The following is an 18,966-nucleotide window of genomic DNA, read 5'->3' on the forward strand; positions in this document are numbered from 1 at the left end:
TCCCTTCCCTTCCCTTCCCTTCCCTTCCCTTCCCTTCCCTTCCCTTCCCTTCCCTTCCTTTCCTTTCCTTTCCTGAATGCCATGTTTTTGTTTTTTTTTCACCAAAACTAGTTTTGGTTTTCTCTGAGGACATTTATATATTATTTTATTTTGTTTTGCATAAAATATGTCCATATCACAGAGTTGGAACTAAAAGCATATTTGAATTGTTACATTTGTGGGGTGACCGAATCATTGATAACATTGCCATGTTCATCATCAAAGCATTTGTTATTGGGATTCAAAGATTCTTGACACTGCAATAGTTAATAGTGTCATTGGATTTTATTAGCACAACACAAGTAGTTCAGAACAGAAAACAATGAAGACTTCCTAATAATGATTTTCCAGGAGGCTGTCCCTTTTTATTTTGTGTTATCTATACAAATGTAACCAACAATGTCACATAAGTTTTCTTTTCTCTGTGTTCACCGTCGTGTGGTAGGAATTCATGAAAAACGTTTTATATTGGTGAAATACATCCTATAGCTCAATAGGCTTATAATAATCATTATGTAATAATTTCTCAGGAAAAATGGGAACTGATAAGTATTTTTTATATCTCTAGATATATCCATTATTTGGTTTAGGATATCCTCTGTTTATTGACTTGGAGCAGTGACAACAACATGTAAAATTACAGTATAGCAAACTATATCAAGAATTATTTTTCTTGATACAGAAAACACACTTCTATCAGAGCTTCAGAGTTAAAGCCAAACATGGTACCTAATTCTTAGCAGTAAGAGTGTGGTATCAAATTTCAATATTGGTTCAATAAATTTAGAACAGGAGAATCTCCCTTTTTGAAGACAGGATGATTTTTCTTGCAAGAGCAATATCCTTCACTTAAGAGATCTTGGGAAATCACTATGCTTCTCAAAGTATTCCGTGATGGGGACGGACTTAGGGGAGCTTTTCTCTCAGACTCATGAGGCCTGACTAGGCCTTCAGACAAATCTCTCTCGACAAAATGTTCTGAACACTGAGTACTTAGAATTCTTTCACTTAGTAACCCCATCAGTACTGAGTTCTAACATAGTTCCATGTCTCTAATTAGAGATCATTTTCACTCTTCCTTAGGCTTAAATTACTTAAGGTCATGGTCTTCACCCTTTCTTATGCTGTTACCTTTGAATACAGTTGCTTATGTTATGGTGACCTCCAACCATAAAATTATTTCATTGTTTCTTCATCACTGTAATTTTGCTACCCATATGAATTGTAGTGTAAACGTCTACTATGCAGGATATCTGATATATGAACCCAAAGGGATCAAGACCCATGGGTTGAGAACCACTTCTCTGCCTTAAGAGATTTACATAGACTTTCTTAAAATGTACAAATTATTTTCTCAACATTGCCTCCAGATATTTATGTAATAACAAAACGGTGTAACTTTATACACCCTGTTATACTCAGTCAACTATCTTCACAGTACCTAACTATTCAAGAATAACACTTTAAGGGTTTATCTGCCTAGGTGATGCATGCTATTCAAATTATAAAGAAGTCTCAGATTGGTTGACCCAATAAGCATAACTCGGGTTCTTAACTGTAACAAAATACCTTCAATTTACCAAATTGAAGAAAATTGGTTCCAAAGGTCCCATCTTTCTTCTTTCTCTTCACATCAATTGAAGCACTGTTGAGGATACATCGTCTTTGAACAAGTGGCAGGAAGCAGCATGCTCACTCTGAAGCGTATTTTTATCAGCCATCTTCTCTTTCAGCTCACTGCCCTTTATGTGATGTGATCAATTGCGTTCAGCCTTCACCATTTCTCTCAAAATTCAATTTTGAGGGCCTCTGCTAGTTTCCTGGACAACCTGGGTTCATCTCTTTCTTCAAGAATAATGAAGATCTGAAATTTAATTCTAGCCTATTTCAAGCCTCGCCTGTTTTTATCTTCTATTCTGAAATCAAGTCCACGTGCTTTTCTTTTGCAGCCCCTGTATCAGTGTTCTGAGTGTCCTTAGGATCAAGAAACCATTAAATTAGTTTTATCAGTTGTTCCATGGGTTTACAGATGTTCAGGTGTTTTTTCTTAAGTGGCCACCATTTTGTTATAGTGCAAAAAAAAATCACAACTCTTTAGTAGATTATTCTGCTTTTGGTATTTTCAAGGATTTTAAAAAGAAGATGAAGTATATTACTGGTTTTACAGTAATGAAAAGCCCTGGGTTCCTCTGATACTCATTTCATTTCTCAAGGAAACTTAGAGGACTTTCCTGGAGTCTGGGACCTAGCTTAACTCTCCCTCTAGTGAACTTATTCCTTTGTCTCAATGACTGAACTTAGAATCCCATCCACTTCAGGCTTACTGAGACTTGATCTATGGCCTTTGGGAATTAAATAATTCATTCTCTATCAAAAGTCATTATATTTATGTTATTTCAGACTATCATTTTTCCTTTGGGATACGTTCTAGAAATGTCTTCACAAATTAGCAGTTTTTTTAAAAGGTCTTTTATAATATAATTTAAGTTCTGCCATCTTACAAATCATAATTTATTATATCTGCATGAAAACAGTTAGAGGTACAGTTCTTGAGCTGTAGCTCAAACCCCATCAGTCTGAGCAAGAGGTGCTGGATAAATTTGTGTACTATTTTCCCATTTATGGTAACAAAACTATGACCATCATTGTCTCAGCTACCCCCATGAGCGGTTATACAGTTATACAAGAACATGCGTGCACACACGCACACACACAAACACATACAAACACACACATACACATGTACACACATGTGTGCTCACAAACACACATTGTAACTAAGCATTAATACAATAAAATTAATTAAATGTTTATTTTTCTACATAGTTACATAGTTGTTAAAATCATTCTTGAATATACTTGTTTTGTTTTTGTTTTTGTTTTGTTTTGTTTTGTTTTGTTTTAGACAGAGTTTCTCTGTGTAGCAGTGGCTATCCTGGAACTCACTCTGTAGACCAGGCTGGCCTCGAACTCAGAAATGTGCCTGCCTCTGCATCCCAAGTGCTGGGATTAAAGGTGTGAGCCACCGCTGCCTAGCATACTTCCCTTTTCTATAGAGAATAAAATCTGAAGTCAAATTTGTAATATTAAATACAAGATTTGTCAACTATTTACTGATTTAACCAAGAGTGTGAATTTTCTCTTGAAACTTGTTCAGTCCTCTATTGGATTCCAATGCTCTGTGCTCAGAACACATGCATTTTATTTGCTGTGTGCAAGTTCCAGTGTTTATCACAAATATAATTATGTAAAAATAGTAGAAAAAGAAAACACTCTTAATGTCACATTTATTTTCTGCCAGTCAACTCGCTTTTCATTTTAAGAGGCCTTCATAATTTTACTATATTTATTGATAAGGAATAGTAAATGTCAAACTGAGTATCTAACAAGACATTGGTCAATATCTATTAAGGATCGTCAGTGGCAGGATCAGAGTAGTTCTTGAAGTCATTACAAACAGTACCAGATCCTACTGACAGAAAGTAAAGCCTTATAATGATCATGGCCAATATTAGAGAGTAGATAAAATCTGCCAGTTAGGCATCAATTCACAGCACTTATTCAGACACTCATTGAAATTTCTAATTAAGCCAAATACATTTATAAACCTAAAATCAACCTTTTGTTTTAGTATTTGAGGTCATTTTAAGAGCACAGTGCAAAACAACCAATTATAATATAGTTCAAGCATAAAAGAATAGAGCAAACCAATCATTGGAAGTGTATCTTATATCAGAGACAAATGAATTAGAAATGCATTCACTCATCTTCCCACACGCACAGGAAACTCCCAGAAAAGAAGACCAAGAAGTTTATAAGAAAAAATGGAACATCAGTCTTATTAAATATCTACAAGTAAAATAGCAGCAGCATAAGGAAAAAATAGGATAATAAACTAATCCTTTTATAGTACGTAACTGTTGCGGGAAAAACTAAGTTAACTTAGTTTTATTAAAAACTAAGGGCAGTACCTATGCTACTGCTGTCACCGCTGGGACACTTGGCACCAGCGGGCCACATGACACCAGAGCTCCAAAATCTCTCCACATTACTCGCTAACTTCCCTCTGGCGGGTCACTATCATGCCAGCCCCGTGCTTCAAAACCCACGCTGTGTTTTTTGTGGTGCACATAAAGCAAACCCACGCTTAGCTGTAGCCAAAGACAAAGGCAGCGGGAACACGCTGGACCTGAGCGTTGCTGGGGGTAGTGCGGGATACTGCCGTTTGTCTGTTTTTAAATATCTCCCCAAACACATAACCACCTACTAAGGAGTATTACGCATCCACCTGTTTATGGAATCAGTCTCATAAATTATAATAATCTATATTTTCAGATGAAGTATATATGTAATAATAATAGTTATCTTAGGTGTCTAAACCATACTAGATGTTATTAATTTTGTGCTATTTTACTTTTTTAATAATGACTATGTTTGCATTATCTTATTCAATGCATAAAATATTTAGCACAATCATTAATATTTTAAGATTCATTTTTATCTTATTCATTTAAAGTTTTTCTGCACTTATGCATACATCCTATGTACATGCATATGTTTAAAAAAGGAGGGCAACAGGGTCCCTGTAATTGGAGGTATTTAAAGTTATGAGCCACCTTGTGAGTGCTGAGAATTGAACTGAGGTCTCCTGGAAGGAAAACTAATGCTCTTAGAAAGTAAGCCATTTCTCCACCAACAAGTTATTTCTGCTTTAAAAACACATTAAGTATGAAAACAGCTTTTGTTTTATATCTAGTAGAAACCTTTATTTTTTTAGTTTTTGGCAAACCACCTGTTCTCTTGTTTCCTTATTGTATAATGCAAGCAATAACTTTATGCCTATCATCCTTTGCACGGAATTCTTCTCAAATATTGATTTAATAGAAAGCTTACTGAACCCTGCTTAGTGGCACCTGCCTGTATTTCCTGGCTTGGGACATGTTCAAAGACCGGTGAATTTTGTGTGAGAAAAGTTCTGTGAACTATAAAACAAGTTTAGGCAAGCCAGGTCTATATATTGATAACGAGTTTCAGCAAACCAGCCAACAAACAGATCGCCTCAAAAACAGAACAAAAGAAAGCATAGCTTATTTTTTCAATCTTTTGCAGAAAGCAATCTCTTATCTGAGCATCATCAAGCAATCTGATCATGGCATTAACATCAGAAGTCAACTATTCATATCACTAATTCAGAAAGACACTAATAAGTGTGTTCATGTTTTTGTTAACTCCATTTGTTAATAGTTTCAGGATTATAGGTTAATATAAATTACCTCAAATAGGGTAAGCATGAAGTCAGGTTAATATTCATGTCTTACTCTCGATGGTTCTATTTCATTGGTAGTTTATACATATATACATACAGATGTACACACATAGAGAGGGTGTGTGGTGAGATTGCTGAACAATATATAAGAAGCCTATGAAAAGAATACATTAAGAATCAGATTCTGTAGTTGGCCCCTGAACTAAACAATTCCCTTTCATTTAGGAAAACTATTCAGTGAAGTAAGTAAAAAATTACTGTTGAACAAGTTATTTAATACTTTTATCATTGTGTAGTGAAGCTGAAAATTTCAAATCAGGTGAAAAATCATCTAGTTTAGAAAATTAAAGAATTTTCTGACAAATTTCTTTTTATAAATTTAGTAAAAAATATTTCATATGCAAACCACTGCCTTAAAAATGCTAGAGAAGCCACACCTTTTTTATCATACATGACTAAAATAGAAAATGTGTTTCTCTTAAGACATGGGCACACACCCAGCATAACTTCCTCACTCTTTAGATAATTCTTACTTTAATTATACCTACCAATGATCTAAATTATTAGGCTTGCTTAAACTTGCTTAAGCTATGATGGTTCATTAACTATAGTAACCAGTTCAAATAAAATGAAAAGCATTTCAAATAACCATCCTGAAGACATGGAAAGAGAATTCATATGATGTACACAGAAAAAAAAATCTTTCCTCATTCTTACTTTTGTATCTTATTTAACCTTTTAATAGTAATGTGCATCTATGCCTTACAAAAACATATTCATAACTACTTGGAGCTAGCATTTAAGATGTGTAATTTTTCCTTCTTGAGGAAGAAAAGTTTTTTAAATTAAAGATAGAAAACATAGATTTAAAAAAACCTTTAACCTATAGAATAACATATTTTGGGGGAAAGCACATGCAGAAATGATGTGTGTTGCAAAGAGGTTCAGGTAAAAATAGTTGATTCCACTGAGAAGTTGGCATCACAGGTTTGCTCCTAATTGACCTAGTCATTAAGCCGCTCTCAGCCCCCATCTGTCCCTGCTGCTCTTTTGTCATCATCACATATATCTTCCCATTAGTGAAAAGGTTTTCATTTTCCTTCTGGGTAGGGGGCAGAGGATCTCTGAAGTGCTGAGTGCTGTTCCCAACTTCATCAAGAGAAGAGAGAAAAGAAAACACAATATAGCTACATGGCAAGATGTCTGCCTCTGAGATCTTTTCATTTTAGCAGCTGGAGAAATATTGATACATGTTATTGCAAAGACACAAGTTCTTACTAAGCAAAGGTTCCCTCCATTGATTCCCAAGAGTGAAAGGGGGCATTTTAAAATAATTTTTGCACTTCATTTAGCTGCTCTCATTGGTTGGGCTTTATGAACTACATAGTTGTACCTGATGTGCATTATTCCTCTGTGGAAAATTCCATGTGGAATAACATGCAGGGAATTTGGCTTTTAAGTCACTGTATAGTTTTGATATATATTTTGAAATTTATGAATTAATTTTAATAAGACAAAGCATTGCATTGCTCACTGTGGAAAACATTCATACATACACACATACATGCATACATACATACACAAACACACACACACATGTGTCTGCACGTACACACATCTCAGGTCAGCAGACTGGACTAAACATGTAAGAAAATATTTTAGAAATAACTTGAGTAATAAATTATGTGTTCAAAATAATTTTATTTTGGAAGTGATTAGCTAACATCAAGGCTTCATAAACAGCAGACCCGGTGGTCTCCCACTATATGGAACACTGTATATTTTAAGATGTAACATTTTCTACTGGAAACATATATTAAATTGCAGTTAGATGTTTGTAGTGTATGCACCTGGAAAACAGTTATCTTCTCTTAGCATTTAAAACATCAGCACGGCATATAACAAAATCTTTTGGCTAAAATGCTAACAAAAACCTTTACATGATCTAACATATTTTCCTAACTATTTCAAGGGTGTAAAAACACCCATCAAGTTTAAGATGTGATATAGTATGTTTAAAAATAAGACGATATTGTAGCATTTAAAATATTGCTTCAGGGATATTTCATTGGATGGTATGAATTTTTTTTTCATTTTTAGATATGCTTTATACCTAATACTCTTTTACAGAGGTTTATTTTTTTTCTTAAACACAAGCTTAAGAGAGTGTTTACACTTAGCAGGGAGATGTGGACCGGTCTCAGAAACAGTAACAAAACCTCTATGTCTTCAGAAAGATGTGTATAAAGTTGATATTTCTAGTAGCTGGAAAACCTGTGATAATCAGTGTTATTCATTATAACTGTTTTAGTATTGTGGCATGTTAGGCTTTTTATGCTCTTTTTCTTAGCACTGGAAACCAGCCATAACTGTCCTTGGCTTCTGCAATGCTTGCTATAATAAAATCTTTTGGATTTTCTGGGTAATAATCCTTCATGGATGCAAATCAAGATAGACCCAATTGCTTGCTGAATCCTATTTAATAGTGAATTGTATTCTTGGGAGATTGCAGCAGTTATTTTTTCTATGGAGGTAAAGATTTGAAATAGTACTTAGTTATTTACACCATTGCACACTCTCACCGCCATGGCTAAGAAAATTGCTTCATAAAATACTTGGTAATGTAAATGTGAGAATGAAAGATATATATTGTATGATTTATTGAAATTATGGCTTGTAGGAACATGAGCATCTCTATAAAGTAATCTAATACACATGTTGGCTAATATTCGAGTGATGCCTAGTAAAACTGGATGCCGCTGCAATATTTGCAAAGCAAGTACCTGCCCAGATTTATGCCCTTGGCATTTCTAATCATGCATTGCCTGGCTGTGCAATTCTGAATTTGATGTAGGTAAATTTAAAATAAGCATTTATTTCTGAAGCATTTTTTCTTTCAGAGCAGATTCCATTCTATACATATATTGCTCTTACTAGATTTCCCAATCCAATTCTTATGTTGACAAGAAATGGATTTGTCTGTTTAGAGTTGGATTTTTAATTGGATTCACAACACCGGAAACCTAGGTCAAAGTTCATGATATGACTTTGAATCTGAGTCTAGTAAGTAGCCTAGCCAGCTTGGTTTGGCAGACAACAGGCCTCAGGGCTTTACCAATATTCTCTGTGAATTTAATTATTGAAATTTGCTTAAATTAATTTGTTTTGTACCTGAAGGTAGATCTCTAAAAGTACACATGAGAGGTGGTGACATTGTAAAGAATTGAGAGACGGTAGTTAAGAAAAGTTAGAAAGAAGTAAGGCAGAAGAAAAAAATGATATGTCTATTTTTAGGATCAGAGAATTTGCTGTGAGAATGTGTCTCCTAGTAACATCAGAAGCCACTCTCATTAAGTCTCACCAAAAAGACTACCCAGACATGAGCTGAATGAGGATCATACAGACAAACATGCCCAACTGGATGAAGGAAAGCAAGCCCATGAGGCTGCAACTCTACACAAAGAAATATAAGCAATCAAGGAATGCTGAGAATGGGAGAGATGCTCCTCCCAGGGTAGAGCATAGCAATTGCTCAAGCTGTGAACCCTGACAACGCACACAGAGGCCCTATTATACAGCGGAAAGAATTCTATGTAGAAATATTTATGTATATACATATATGCATGCAATAATGATAAGTGAAAATTAAACTGATCGATTTCAAAGTTGGGAGTGGTGTGAGAACGATTTGGAGAGAGAAAGGGTAAGGGAGAATTGTAATGAAATTATAATCTCAAAAATATTAAAAGTTTATTTAAATTAAAAGCCTACTAAAATAATGAAGTGAAGCGCATAGCTTAAAAACTGTAGGACTTCTGGGAATGTATTTATTTTTTTACCTTTATTTTATTTTAGCTTCTGTCATCACATGTTCAAAATGGAGTCTGACTGAAACTTCCATTGGGTAATCTAGTATATTGCTCTGTAAGATTTGAATTAAAAAATAGGCTTTTAACAGTTATACTTTTATAGATTAAACTCATTTTAATGATTGGGAACATTGTCTAGTGGTAGAATACTTGCCTGGCATACACATGGGCCTAGGTTTGATCCCTGACACTTCCAAACAAAAACATTAGTGGCTATTTAAGTGGAATGTTTCAGAGACTGAGGAATTTACCCACAGAATGTAAAACTTTATAAAGTTATATTTTTGAATACAGAAAAAATGTACAACAGCAAGTCATGAAAATATTTTGTGTGTGTGCATGAGGTACAAATAGAGAATTTAAAAGACAAAAATGCAGTTTCTTCTTTTACAATATTCTTAAAATAAACCCAGCTATTGTTTTTTACAGTGGAATTCATGTGGCATATGGCTTGTTTTCAAGTTCTCTCTCTATCCAGGAAATGCTTTACTTAACTAGAATATAAAAGCGCATGTAAGTAGAGCTAAGTAGAGCGGGCAGAGTTGGGGGAAGAATAGGTCTTCCACATACATTAGTAGACCAATCTGCTGTTTATTAAATTTACTGATCATAAACCAGTGCAGACAGCTGATTGAAATACAAAAAGATTCAGCAGTTATGCCGAAGTATGAAAACATAGGCACATGGCCTCTCCTTCTGTGGATCGATCATCTGTCAAATTTCTCAAGAGTATACCATATTTTATAGGCTTGAAATAAAACATTATGAATACATACATACATAATGAAAAAAAGATATATGCTTTGAGGAAGCAGCACTGCCCAAAGTTAACATTTTATTTCATGTAATTTAAATTACGGTATTGAAAAAGGTATTCTATGTGTTAGCTGAATTCCACCTCTGAGCATATTGCTTATCTGTTTGGGTGAACATGAACAGGTTGAGGGGGAAATACTAAAAAAAAAAAGTTTTAGCAAGTGTCTGAGATGCTTCATAGCCAAATCACAACTGATATTTTAAAAATGAATTAAAATGCATTAGCTACAAAGAGCCGGCAGAGTATTTCGAGTGAACGATGGAACGAACAGAATGTTATGATTCGCTCCCATTCTGCAGATCTATGAATAATCATTCCTTGAGGTTTGAAAATTATAAATAACAGTCCTGAGTGGAGATATTTCAACTTTACAAAGGAAACCACCCATTTGGTTTTCATTTTCATTGAGTAAACTCAAAACGGCTTTGGATGGCTTCTGCTAATTGTATCCAAGACCTAAGCCCTTTTCTACAAGGATAATGTTTCCCAGTTGTGAGTAGATTCCTGCGCTTATGTGGTTAAGTTGACTTAGACTTGACAACTGTTGTTGTACTATGGTAGTGGATACTAAAAGGGAGAAAAATAATAAAATATGAATGGGAAAGGTGAGAAATGTCAAAAGAAAAAGCTAAAAGCAAATTAAACTCTAGGGATGAATTATTGGAGACGGACATACTGACAGGTTGCAAGTCTCAGCATGATAAAGGTAACTGTTACGAAACATCAGTTATTCTGCAGCATGCTTTTAGACAAGCACTCCAGAGACATGGACATGGAACTTCTTGGTGGTATTTAACTGCGTATCTTGAGTTGCTAGTGAGGTCTAGATGGTGTGTGCCATTTGGAATAAAAACATAAGCAACAAGCAATCCTTATTCTTATAATCTTAATTATCAATATATACAATATTAAGGTGTGAATGATTATAAAATACCTTTTTAATTTTATATAATTTAAAACAAAATTCTTTTGAAACTGATTAAATGACTTATAGATATATTGGTAGGATGGACAGTGTATGTATGTATGTATGCATGTACGTATGCATGTTTGTATGTATGTATGTATGAATGTATGTATGTTTATAAATGCGTTTATTCAATATCAGGCCTACTAGCTTTAGGCTACATAAAATGAGGATGAACACACCAAGATGTCCCACTCATCATAGTATCTCCAGCTATTAGAATATCACGTAGTTTATAAAGGATGCTCAATAAAATTTGCTGAATCATCAATCAAGTAATACTTCCTAGATCTAGGTTTTATCTAAAATTTCTATTGTTTCTATTTGCTTGAACTTGTATTTATTTAGTCCAACTTAAATTGTGCTGATGGTGAATTTATTCAAAATTAGTAATCACCATGAAATAAAGGATCTTTCGAAGGGGTACAGGTTAATTCTAAGCATGCTCTAGACATTTGATGATGAGCCTGTTTTACACTTAAAGACTCTTTTTGTATATCAAGAAAATGTTTACCTTCTCTTTATTAATTGACATAAATAAAACCATAAATTATACTAAATATACCCATTGTATATATGTATACTTATGTATCTTTAGGTTTTAAGTACTGCTTCTGCTATCTATGATATACATGTATAAATACATACATATGTTTTGAAACTGCACAGTTAGTTTTCTTAAATATCTGTTCATCATGGACTTTGACTACACAATAAAATGGAGAAAAAGTAATACAATTTTTTTTGCACTATTCCCCTAAAATGTATGGGGCTGTAGTAATGGCTGAGTGGTTAAGAACACACCGTGTACTAGCAGAGGACTCAAATTCAATTCCTGGCATCCTCAGAGCAGTTCAGAACCAACTGTAACTCTATTTCCAGAAGATCTGACATCCTTCCATGATCCCCTTGGACACCAGACATGCAATGGAATGGTACACATACATACATGTAAGCAAAAAAAGAAAAAAAAGAAACCCAGTTTACGATAAAAATAAAGCAAAATAATAAAATATAAACATGTTAAAATGTATTTGATGTTTAAATTAATATCTATTTGTAAATTTGGTGACTAATTCCATCATTTTGAAAATATCACACTTCCATATGCAACTTTTGTATTTCTTACTCACTCTGCTCCTCATGTATTTGCTTAGTACTACCACAAAGACCAAAATTAAAGACTGCTGTGAGATTAAAGTTTTTTTTCTTTAAAGTCTAAGGCATGGAAGAGTTTAATTAGGTTTTAAGCTCTGCTTCTGCTATCTGTGGTATTCTATACATATTTCATTCTTTATTGTACAATAATCCCAACATATATTTTTAAACCTTCATTTTCTTTCTGGATTAAATGGGGTGAAGAGGTGGGGGTATTGAGAAAGACTTGCTAATATCTTCATTTAAAAACATTCCCTTTCTTTGTTTTCTACATAGTGAATATTCTAGCATAATATTCTGCCTTAACATTCACCTGTCACCATATTGAGCTTCCTTACGAATGCTTCAGTTATACAATTTGCATTTATTTATCTTGTTGTTGTTTTTTTTAAATTTTTTCTATTGGTTATTTTATTTATTTACATTTAAATGTTATCCCCCTTCCCTGTTTCCTTTCTGCAAACCCCTTATCCCACCCCTCCCCCTGCTTCTATGGTGTGCTCCCCTAGCTACCCACTCTCACCTCACCAACTTAGCATTCTCCTATGCTGGGGCATCAGTCCTTCACAGGACCTAGGGCCTCCCCTTCCACTGATACCAGATAAGCATTTATTTTGTTACTTTTTCTCCTCTTCTACTGCTTCACTATAGTCTATTGGCAACAGTTCATTGTTTTAAAATATGCAGCTCACCCCTTTATATAACCCTAAGTAAGTGTTTCTCTGAACAATTTATTTGTTCCATTCCAATCTTATCCTTTTCATTAGATCACCTAGTATCTTTCTCTCACTGCAGTGGTTTTGAATCTCTCTCTCTCTCTCTATCTATCTATCTCTATCTCTATCTCTATCTCTATCTCTATCTCTATCTCTATCTCTATCTCTATCTCTATCTCTATCTCTATCTCTATCTCTATCTCTATCTATATCATGCGTGTGTGTATACCAGAATTTCATGTATATTACCAACTCTTCCTTTAAGATTTAATATAAATAAGAACTCTTTAGTCTTGAATATTGAATTTCTATCTTAACATGTGCTGCTTCATATATCATCCTAACATCTATCATCTGTCTTTCTAGAACATGGTCCCCTTCTACAGGGCTTATATTATTATGAATACCAGTAAGTTCAATACTGAAGGTGCATAGACTGTAAGTTTCAGACTATGGTGTCAATCGTCAAGATCCGTGTCCATTTTCATGATAGTGTTGGGATTTGTACTCTGAACTCTTACTCTTATATAAGAGAAGTTGTCTGAAGCTGTAATTTTCATTTCTTTCATTTCAGAGAGTCCTCTCCTCTGCACTATCAATGATCTGACTCTCTAACATTGCAACACACTGAATAAAGAATAGATGGAAGATTGCATCTTTCTTGTACACAAAATAAAACTAGGCACATTTTTTCCCATGGAAGCCAAACAACATAGTTTAGTTAGAGGAGCAGGATCCACAGGCAGGCAACCAGGGTAAGTCACACTCCAGTGGGACTCGCTGTACATTTAGACCTACGTGTGGGGTCTCAAGATCAGCCCTTGTATGCTATTTGGTGGGTGGTTCAGTCTCTGGGAACCCTAAGGTTCCACATTAGTTGATTCTGTTGGTCTTCTTGGGGAGTCTCTATCCCCTCCAGGTTCCTCAATACTTCCCCCAAATCTTCCACAAGACTTCCTGAGCTCAGTCTTATGTTTGTGGGTCTCCATCTGTTTCAGTCAGTGTTGGGTAGAGTCTCTCAGAGGACTGTTATGCTAGGCTCCTGTCTATGAATCCAGGCTAACACATTTAATCCCAGCACTCAAGAAGCAGAGCCAGAAGGATCTCTGAGTTTGAGGGCAGTCTAGTCTATATAGCGATCTCCAGGACAGCAAGGACTATATAAAGGTAGAGAAACTCCATCAAAAACAAACAAACAAACAAAAAAATACAAAAAAAAATAAAACGGCTTCTGAGAGATAATAATAAAATATAATAAGATAAAACAGAAAGTAAATATTGGACTGAGACAAGACAGAAGGAAAAGAGTTTAAAAGAAGGCACAGGAAAACAGACCCACTTGTTTGCACACTCAGGGATAACATGAAAACACTCAACTGGAAGCCATAATCTATGCATAAATGAAATAGAGTTCTGCACCAAGTCTATAGGTTTTTAAATGTTTTAGTTGAGCAGGGATCTTCAAATATTAATGAAGACATTATCGAAGAAAACTTTATCATTATAATTCTCAGATTTTAACATGAGAGAACTCCAGTTATCTTAATGAAAATTAAAATTGAAGAAGTCATACATAATATTAAAGAAAATTGATGAAGAACACTTTAAGGTATATAAAAGGGAATAGTGAGTGTTTAAATTCTGGAGTCAATTTTCAGCATCATATGGCTAACATTGATATATAACACTTTATGTTTTCATGTATGTGCATAAGTGTATCTTCCCATATCTATATAGTAACCTCAAATCTAAATATAATCTAGCTTAGTAATAGTGGCTAAGGATTACACTTAAATAATAAAATGTTTCTAATATCAGAGTATAATCGTTTTATTAAATTATTTTATTAATTTTACTGTGTAAAAAGAATACTGATTTTTGTTGGCATTAAAGTTTGCAATTTATTTTTTGAAAGCTCAGGACCCTGATGTAAAGTACCTCAGTACTGTAGCAATTCCATTAACCTTTTCCTATAACCTGAGCTAAAAATAGTTTTATAATCCACAGTCCTTTCATATTCTTCACAATTTTTATTGGTTTTAAACAAGCTTCAAATGGTGTGGAAATAATAATCTTTTTCTTTATAATTGTTTTTGACATAAGTTTCTTCTAAATGGTTTCAGTAGTTCAAAACTCTGTGATAACTTTATCAGAGGCTTAATAATTACATTTTATTATGTAAAATATTGTTTATTCCTTTTAAAATTCAAGTCTACCAATGTTGCCTTGGTAACAGGCCAGTCTCTAATATTTTTCTAAGTGATTCACTGTCCTATACCTTAGAAAAGTTCCAAGTCTCTTTCCCTCTCTGGTGACTTTTGTTTTCACTAAAGGCAGCTATTCATCTCACTGACACAAAGAATGAACGTGGTCAGTCCAGTCTCCTGACACTCTAGCCCTACCTATAACTCAACAGATATCAGCATGATATTTTTTAAAACATTAAGACAATCTTTTAAAAGTATTATTCAGCAACTATTACCAAGGCATAAGACAGAAAAAAATCAAAATATCTCTTTGCCTAAATCATGCCTTAACACAAAATAATACGGTGGATAGTTGAATATGTGACCAATTGCTCTGGAGTTTCTGTCAGAACCAGAGCTAAAACAGCTGTTTTCCAATTCTTGTAGGAAATTTACAGGCTTGATCCCCTAAAGAATAAGAAAAGTAATGCTGCTATCTAGAATCTGTAAGTCTTTCCTGCGTATCTTTATTTCAGATACAACAGGCTCTTAGAAAGGATTGAGAGAATTAAGCAGAGTACAAGTCTCCCAGAGACTAAAACATAGCCTTGTCACATCATATTCATTATGTTTTCTTACACACCACCCATACCTCGAATGCTTTTTTCCATCAAAACAACCATAATGGCTGAGAGGATGTCTTAATTTCTCTCGCATTTTGTGTCCAAGCTTCTATGACCGCAAAGTGTTTTTCAATCCAACCCTTTGTCCTTGCTCTGCTCAATATTTAGAAGGCAACTCAGCGTGTGCATTATGAATCTCTTTTCTTTTAACACCTTAACAACCTTTGATGCCCTAGCCATAGTTCTCAGCCACCTGAAAAATAACATTCATGTCCTGTTATTCTCTGAAAGTTCACCAGGGTCTTCCTGTGCTTAGTTCATGAAATTACACAAAACCAGTGACAATATTTAACAAATATAATTCTTATTATCAAGGTCATACATTTTTATGCACTAGAAACTATAAGAGTCAGACTATTGGGCTTTTGTTCACTGTTCTCCATACTACTATGTTTTGTGAGAGCAAGTTCCCAACGTTCTCACAAAGCCATCACAAACTCTTTAGTGTCAGTGCGTCTTTAAATCAACATCTCTGAGTTCCTGCATTCATGAAGGGAAAACCCATCCCATTCTTCTTGCTGCCGTATGAAAGCTAGCTTGTACCGGCCTGTTCTTCATGTTGTCGTGTGAAATCTAGCTTATTTATTCTCCATGAGCAAAATCTCTACTGGAAATGCATCATGAATGACAAAGATTTTTTTTCTAATAAGCTATTTTATGTTTCTTGCTCTAGATCCTTATATAATACACAGCTATTTATAAAAGTTATTTTACATGACTTGGTAAGTTGTGATATGTTTTCCTCTGTTTGGGGTCATAATCATTTGCCAAGGCTACTTTTCTATTTTTCAGAATGCAATGATAAGGTTTTTTGTTTTTATGTTTTAGCTTTCAGAACATTGTTTTACTCTGTTTATTGATTTTATTGTATCAGCATTTGTTGTAGCTATGAAGTACTGGCATACATCCAGGAAATCAAAATTACTGGGATTTGAATGTTACTCTGTCTGAATTAAGATATCTGCTGACAAAAGATATTTGGAGGTAAAATATACTTACAGTATCAATGTGAATGACAAAAAAATAATGTGTCTCTGATTTTTGACCCAAGTTTTATAATAAAAAAAGAGCATTGAACTCAGTTGACAAATAAATACATCTAGAAGATGAATGAGTTAATCATTTATCACAAATTATTGAATGTCAAAGCTTCCACTAAATAGTTACACAATAAAGCACATACATGACACAAAAAACTCCACTTGAGGCTTAACTCATTTGTCTTATAATTAAATATATTATACATACTAATCCATCCCTCTTTAAACCAAAAAAGATTTAGTTACTTATCAAAAACTTTAGTATATTAGGGATTTGTATGCAGAAAATAGTCTATTTCACCATGTTCAATGTAACTTATCTGGCTTCAAAAGCAGAGCATGTGGATTCTATATATTTTTCCTGGCTTGCAAGATTCCCACATTTGATTCATCCAAAGATAAATGCTGATCCTAAAATAATCACACTGGAGTATTTAAATTTATGAATAAATTGGTTTAATTAAAAATATGTAGGCTTTAATTTTGGAGAGGAATTTAAACTTTGGAATGTTTTGTGTAGCATTTTTAAGTTAAATACACAACAGATAAAAGTAAGAAACATGACTGAACTTTATAACCAGGGTGTGTTCCATCAGATAATTGAGTTTTTAATGTGGAGATATTCTTTTAATTCAAAAAGCCTACATGGTACTTATACCTCCAGAATTCTGTGATGTTAATCTTTTATGATAGCAATTAGTTTCCAGGATTTCTCAATTTACAAACTGACTAATGCTATTGCCTAAGCTCTAGGTGGTTCCTGTTAACCAGACAGGAAAGTTAATCAGAAGTGTGTCAGAGCCAAAGGATGTTGAGAAACTGGAATATTTTGAGATACATTGTTTAAACAGGATCATGGAAAGACAGAAAGGATTACTAAATTCCAAACCTCAAAGGTTTGTCTGATAACTGATTTCCTAAACACTGGGATTAAAAGTTGAAAATACTTTTAGGAACAAGAATGCAAACACATACTTAGAAAACGCTTATCATTACAGAAAACTTCAACAGTGTTGCAGCCTTTGGGTAATAAATACCTTAGGAAACATATTTCTGTGAGGCGTCAAACTTTTTATACAAAAGAAAAATAACCGCTACTTTTAATTCTTGGGCCATTTGTGTATCTAGTTTTATATTTTTACATCGCTGTCATAAATAAATTTAAATATGCAAGTTAACTTCTACAATGTCTAAAATTTCTTTAAACAAACAATTTAAAAGAAACACTTCAGATGAATATTTTGCACTTGCGTATAAACACAAAAAGTCAAAGATTTCTTTAAAAGCCAAACACAAAAATCTTACATGGAACAGGCTTTACACTTCACACATGGTTTTATTTTATATACTGGTATTAAAATAATTATTATTAAAACACAGATAATATATCAACTTTTTATTAAACATTTCTTTCATTTTTCTATATAATTTATTGGCTTAAGATGTCATATGCCATAACAATTAGAGCATGCATATAAATATAATTAAACATGAATATTTTTACAAATTTAATTAGTTGGATCTCACAAGGTTTTGTGAACTACTACTAAGTTAAGTACCTTTTGTGTTAATATAAGGGAAGGTATTTTGATGACAGTATTTTGTACCCTTAGGAGAACATAAGAAACAAGACTGTTCTGTTTCATTATGTAGCAACTGGATAGTGGCAGCGGGAAGAAGTAGCCGAATACTGAATACTGGAAAACAACTCTCTTAGGGTTTGTTATTAGTCTTGTTCTATTATTATTTTCTTTAACACTGTTTATAAAAATCTATGTCCACATCCTAAACATTTTCCTTGTTAAGCTACTCTTTTCAGTTGAAATGTGAGAATTGGATGCTACCTTATTACATCTAGCAGCCAACAGTATCCTTGGAGAAGTACAGTTGCATGTTTAGTGATGGTAATCCTTCAACAGATCTTAGTAGACCTCCATGGTGATGTATGCCTTTAAACCAATGCTCTGGAGGCAGAGGCAGGCATATCTCTGAGGTTGTGTTCAATCCAGTCTACAGTGAGTTCCAGAACAGCCAGGGCTACACAGTGAAACCCTGTCAGAAAAGAAAGAAGGAAAGAAAAAGAAAGAAAGAAAGAAAGAAAGAAAGAAAGAAAGAAAGAAAGAAGAAAGGAAGGAAGGAAGGAAGGAAGGAAGGAGGGAGGAAGAGAGAGAGAGAGAAAGAGAGAGAGAGAGAGAGAGAGAGAGAGAGAGAGAGAGAGAGAGAGA

The 18,966-nt window shown here is 34.0% G+C and overlaps 1 protein-coding gene across 3 annotated transcripts in view; it reads left to right on the forward strand.

Moving 5' to 3' along the window:
• Positions 1–18,966, forward strand: part of Pcdh7 (protocadherin 7) — a 400,300-nt gene that overhangs the window by 200,130 nt on the left and 181,204 nt on the right. The gene's annotated exons all lie outside the window — the stretch shown is intronic.

This window comes from Grammomys surdaster, unplaced genomic scaffold, assembly GCF_004785775.1.
Source record: "Grammomys surdaster isolate TR1022 unplaced genomic scaffold, NIH_TR_1.0 150, whole genome shotgun sequence".
NCBI classification, from domain to species: domain Eukaryota; kingdom Metazoa; phylum Chordata; class Mammalia; order Rodentia; family Muridae; genus Grammomys; species Grammomys surdaster.